General features: G+C 39.7%; 1 protein-coding gene across 5 annotated transcripts in view; it reads left to right on the forward strand.

Annotated features, from left to right (window-relative positions):
* OSMR (oncostatin M receptor) overlaps positions 1 to 6,000 on the forward strand; it is an 85,283-nt gene that overhangs the window by 18,035 nt on the left and 61,248 nt on the right. For all 5 annotated transcript variants that reach the window (XM_069096188.1, XM_069096189.1, XM_069096187.1 and 2 more), the window contains one exon: positions 3,768 to 3,963. The gene's annotated coding sequence lies outside the window, so the exon portion shown is untranslated. The remainder of the gene's footprint in view (positions 1 to 3,767; positions 3,964 to 6,000) is intronic.

Consider the following 6,000-nt stretch of genomic DNA (forward strand, 5'->3'; position numbering starts at 1 on the left):
TGGGAATGGGCAGAGGTGAACACTTTGCTCCAATGGCCATGAAGGCAGTTGAAACAGGCACTGTGGAGTGCTTAGAGCTTGGTCTGACATTGAAGATGCCAAGGTTATCCACTACATCCTAGTCCATAAATGGTCATCTTTGATGTAGATATAAATGGTACCCTAGGGATTAAGGAAAATATTAAGGATTGCTTTTCCAGTACTTTGTAAGGCCCCTCCTGGGGGGGTGTGTGTCATTTTGTAGGTCATTCTCTAGCTTGAGAGCATCCTAAAGTCCTTTTCCTCTTACCTTTAAATACCATAAAACTTCTTTTTAATTTGTACCAAGAGAATTGTGTCCTATGTCCCCCCTGTCCTTAATCTTTAATCAACTGTAAAACCCTAAAATTTATAGGCTGTATAGTTCTCTGTCAGGATTTCATCTATATAAGGCTAGTCCCCCCAAATGTCAGTACCTTTTACTCAGCCCTGTAGCTATAGTAAAGTTCTGTGTGCCTTCACATTAAATAAAGCTCCCAATGGCTAAAAGAGAAGGTTGTCTAAGTGAATTCTTTCACACCTGAACCACTCTCCCAACTCTGAACTCAACAATCTTGACTTTTGTCCTGCCGCTGGACTTGATGACTGGAAGAAAAAGGGCAGCTGGTAACTTTGTGCAACTGTAGAGTTTAGACATAACCCCATGATGTCATTAGTCCTCTTATAAAATGAAGGATGAACAACAATAACTCATTCATCTAAGATAAAGAAAGAACAAAATGAAAGAAATAGGGACACATGGTAGCCAGGTGGGAGATTAGGCAGTCTTGCACCTCCCATACCTACAAGCTTCCAACAATTTTCCTCACTGGAAATCCACTAGGGAAGAAAATGAGAGAGTAGCTTGAATCTTTTTTATGCACCATAAGTTCTGTCTGAGCACACAGTTAAATGACTTTACTTCCCCACATGTGATACTTGTACATGCCCTGAACTTGGGAGAAGGGACTGTCTATTACAAATGCATGGAAGTAGGTTCACTAAGCAGAAAGCAGACGGCGTATTTCTCATGCGTCAAGGACTACCCTCAATCATCACATCTTCATTTGAAAATTGTTCATATCCTTTGACAATTTACCTATTGGGATGGCTCTTGTTCCTATATATTTGTAGTACTTGGCTATATATTTTTAATATTAGCCCTTTATCGGAGATATTTGCTGTGAAGATTTTTTTCTTATTTAACTATTCCTTTTCTAACTACATTGATTTTGATCATGCAAAAGCATTTCAAAATTTTACATAATTGGGATTATCCATTTATTCTATAATTATCTCTATCCCCTGTTTAGTTAAGAATCCTCCCCCTATTTATGGTTGTGAAAGGTACCTCCTTCCCTTTTGCAGATTCCTTACTGAGACTTAGATTATATGAGGAAATGCATATGAAGACACAAAAGTCTCAGGATTTCTAGTTTCTGATCTGTGACCAGAAATGGGAGTTGGGCGGGGGGGGGGGGGCAGAGACAGAATGGGCAACTAGCAGCTAGAGGTGAAGGGGCTCCCTCTTTTAGGCTCACTACGTGCCTCTCCCACAAATCACATGACTGCTCTGGGGTTAGAAAAGAAGGGAGAAATCTCCCATTTCTTACCCTTTTCTACACTCTCCTCTAAAAGTTCAATGGAGATAGAATACATGAAGAAAGTATTAAACTTGTTTTTATAGTCCATTGGAAAAGGATGGCTCTTCTAACAAGGATTAATACCCTCTTACTCTTAGCTGTCATTCATCTCTGTGCCCATCACATGGAACCAGGGATGTCTTGGCGCTGGCTAGATCCAGATCACAAGACATAATTGCTAAATTTTTATTATGAACATTTATGCTTTGGAAATTGGCAAGCTATGAATCAGGACTTGATTTATTGTTTTATTGATTGTCTAGACTTAAAAGAGTGATAAAGGAAATGTTAATAATGCACATTAAACTTAAAAGTGTATCAGGCATATATGTTTTCTGGAGAGTTAGCTGTTAAGCATTTCCCAGGACTCTCCTGCATGGAACTCATTAGATGAGTTCTCTGCATTTTTTCAACAAGATGCCAATCTGACAAAGGTCCATGATTTATAATCTCATCAAGGGAAATCATCAAATTAATCAGTGGCTCCCTTCATCAACTCCCCTTGCATTGATAAATACAGAATCTATACCAAATAAATGCAAAAAAAAAGCAGTTGGGAAAAAGGAATTAACAACTGGGAAGATTAGGAAAGGCCTCTTCTAGAGAAGATGCTTGAGCTGACTCTTGAAGAGAGCTTAGGGTCCCAAGAGGTGGAGGTGACACTCATCCAGCTGGAAAGAGTTCTGGACCTAGAGTCAGAAAGAACTGCATTCAGATCTTACTTCAAGCATGTACTAAATTGCCCTGGGAAGGTCATTTAATCTTTCTGGGCCTAAGCTACCTTGTCTATAACGTGAGGGGGTTGGAACTGATGATATTTAAAGTTCCCTCCAGCTCTAAATCTATGCTCCCATTACTCTGTTTCCTCATTTGTAAGATGATGGTAACAATATTCTGTAGCATCTACCTTACAAGGCTGTGGTGGAGTTCAGATAAGATAATGCATGCAAAGCCTTTTCAAAGTTTAAAGTACTTGTGCTATATAAAGGCCAGAACCTTTATGCATTATCTTCATGTCTGATAATGTGGTGTGATTTTTTTTAACAACATCTATCCAGTTCCTGAGAAATTCTTTTACATGAATATAATGACTTCTTCCTAATTTACATGAGTACAATGACTTCCTTCAACAGAATAACTCTCTAGTGGGGAAATTTCAGGCATATTGATGGGCATTGGGGAAGAAGGGAGGGTATAGTCTATATATACATTGAATTCAAATCCTACTAGTGTTTGTATATCTATAACTATATATGTATGTGTATATACATATATATGATCTTTCATTTATATAGGTCTTATATATGTAATATATAAAGGCTCTGTGACTATATAAAATGTTTTATTGATGGTCTTTTATATATTATATGTATATATAAAATACCTGTGTACAAATGTATACATATATTGACATATATAAGATCAATTTTTTTTTTGCTTTTTGGAGGGCAATTGGGGTTAAGTGAATTGCCCAAAGTCATATGGTTAATAATTGTGTCAAATGTCTGAGGCCAGATTTGAACTCAGGTCCTCCTGACTCCAGGGCCGGTACTCTATTCACTATGCCACCTAGCTGCCCCCAATAAAATATTTTTAAATGGTCACAGAGCATATGTGTGTGTATATATATATATATATATGTGTGTGTGTGTGTGTGTGTGTGTGTGTATTTTTTATTATTGTTGTTCAGTCATTTCAGTGATGCTTGACCCTTCTTGACCCCATTTGGGGTTTTCTTGGCAAAGGCACTGGAGTGGTTTGCTATTTCCTTCTCCAGCTCATTTTATAGATGAGGAAACTGAGGAAAACAGGGTTAAGTGACTTACCCAGGGTCACACACCTGGTAAGTCCCTGAGGTCCACCTAACTTCCCTAACTATGCCTACTGCACTGAAGCATTATATTAGCAGGTACACATTCTGGCTGCCTTACTCAGTAAAAACAGTCATGCACATGCGTTCCTCAATCCCAGCTGCATTTATGCTATTTGACACGAGAACTCTGAAAAGCCATCTCAGTCATTTAAAGTTGTTTTTTTTAATGGATAAATTTTGCTTTAATGGAGTGTGAATCTCCACAGACTTCTCATTGTTCTTCTTTTTTTAAGGATTTACAAGGATCTAGACAAGTAATGACTGCAAATCCACTTTGAACAAATTCCAATTCTCTCCTGGTGCCAACTGAAAGTATAAGTGATATATGAAAGTGGTATTGACCGGAAACATATTGCAGGATAAAGAACAAATTAAAACCAGTGAGTTCAACTTTAGTCACTGCACACTCCTGCTGTCCAGAGGTCAGAGGTGAGTGGCACTTGATGATTCAGTCAAGCCTTGGCTATAAAATACTTCCCCCTGCCACAACTTAAAAGACAAGAAACTAAGAATAACACAGCATGGTAGAAACAGCAATGGACTTGTAGCCAGGAGACCTGGGTTTGAGTATTTGTTCTACCACTTGCTAGTTCTTTACCTCTCAGGACTTCAGCCTCTTGTCTGTAGAATAAAAGGCTTAAATTTGATGACCTACAAAGTGCCTTCTAGTTCAGACATGCCAAGTCTGTAATCTGTCTAAAATATAGCAAATGGTTTTAAAAATCGGAAACCTTTGTCTTTCAGTAAACAATGCTCATTTGTTGTAGATGATATTCTAGAATGTGAAGAGAACAAGAATATGAAATTTAGCCTTTTAAAAGCAGTTGATTTATGTTTATTTGGGGCTATTTCCTCACCCCTACTCCTCATCAGTCAGTCAATAAGACCTTATGCTAGACACTGTGCCAAGTGATGGAATACAAACAAAAACAAAAGAATCTGCTCTCAAGGAATTCACATCCTAATGGAGAAGAGAAATCCAGACAACTGTGTACAGACAAGCTACGTGCAGGCTAAACTGGGGGTAACTAACAGTAGGGTAGCACTGGCATTAAGGGGCATCAGAAAAAGTTCCTTGTAGAAGGTAGGATTGTTCCTGGGACTGGAAGGATGTTAGGGAGGCAGAGATCAGTGAAAATGCCTTTGTAAGACAAATAAACACCGTACACAGGAGGGCTGCTAGCACAGGTTCACTCTTGATCTTGTCAGAAAGGAAAGATACTAAAAGAGTTAATAATCTTACTTTATTCTAATCTAGTTTTCTCAGAAGAGGATTGCTGACAATGGGAGGACAAACTCAGCATTCCCTAATCACCCTTCTTGCCAGGGCCGAAAGAAGGGGAGGCAATTACCCCTATGTCTCGATGGGGTCAGTTGAGACAGACACTACTTGTGCATCCCCTAAATCCCCTCAAGCCTCAGTGGGGGCCAGTTGAGGCAAACACAGATGCCCCCCAAGCCTTGATAGCGGCTGATCAAGGCACGCGTAGCATTCATGCATTCAACCCTAAGACTCCCCATTCACTAACCATGGCCACCTGTCTTATAGAGGCAACAAAGAAGGCATTTGCCAGCAATGGCCTCACAAGTTTACATCACCCCATCCCTGTATCTCACTGAGCAATTGCAGTGGATGTTTATATTACTTATTACTATATAATGCTGTGCAAGTGTGGTGGAGATGTTTTGAACCATAACTGTGGGAACTCACATCAAATACCTGGGAACAAGAGATTGTTATGGCTATGGATCCTGGGAAACTGAATTCTAAGAAATAATAACAAAAATTCACTTTACACACACTAAAATCCACCTTACTACATTAAAATTCTCCTTACAGCCCTCGAGGTGAAGTGTCTTGTTTGAGGAACAGGGAGGTGGTCAGTGTCACTGGATCAAAGAATATGTGGGGGTGGGGGTGGAAGGATCAGGGAGAGAAAGGTGAAAGAAGACTGCCAAGAGCTCTTTCTGTGGTAGCAAAGAACTGGAAATTGAGAGGATGCCTATCAATTGAGGGATGGCTGAACAAGTTATAAAAGGATGAAGGTGATGGTTTTAGAAAAACTGGGGAAGACTTCTCTGAACTGATGTGGAGTGAAATGAGCAGAATCAGGAGGATAATTTATTCAATAACAATAATATTGTAAAGTCAATCAACTCTGAAAGATTTAGGAACTTGGATCAACAAAATGATCAACCACAGTTCTAAAGGACTTGTGATGAAACATGCTATCCACCACCAGATAGAGAAGTGATGAACTGAGTGAAGATTGAAGCCCTCTCCTCTCCTCCCCTCTCCTCTCCTCTCTCCTCTCCTTTACTCTCCTCTCCTCTCCCCTCTTCTCCTCTCTTCTTCTCTCCTCTCCTCTCCTTTCCTCTCCTCTCCCCTCCCCTCATCTCACCTTGTCTTCTCTCTTCTTCTCTCCTCTTCCTTCCTTCCTTCCTTCCTTCCTTCCTTCCTTCCTT

The sequence above is a fragment of the Petaurus breviceps genome, unplaced genomic scaffold (assembly GCF_028583685.1).
Source record: "Petaurus breviceps papuanus isolate PSGF00001 unplaced genomic scaffold, PetGlider_PUasm1.0 229, whole genome shotgun sequence".
NCBI classification, from domain to species: domain Eukaryota; kingdom Metazoa; phylum Chordata; class Mammalia; order Diprotodontia; family Petauridae; genus Petaurus; species Petaurus breviceps.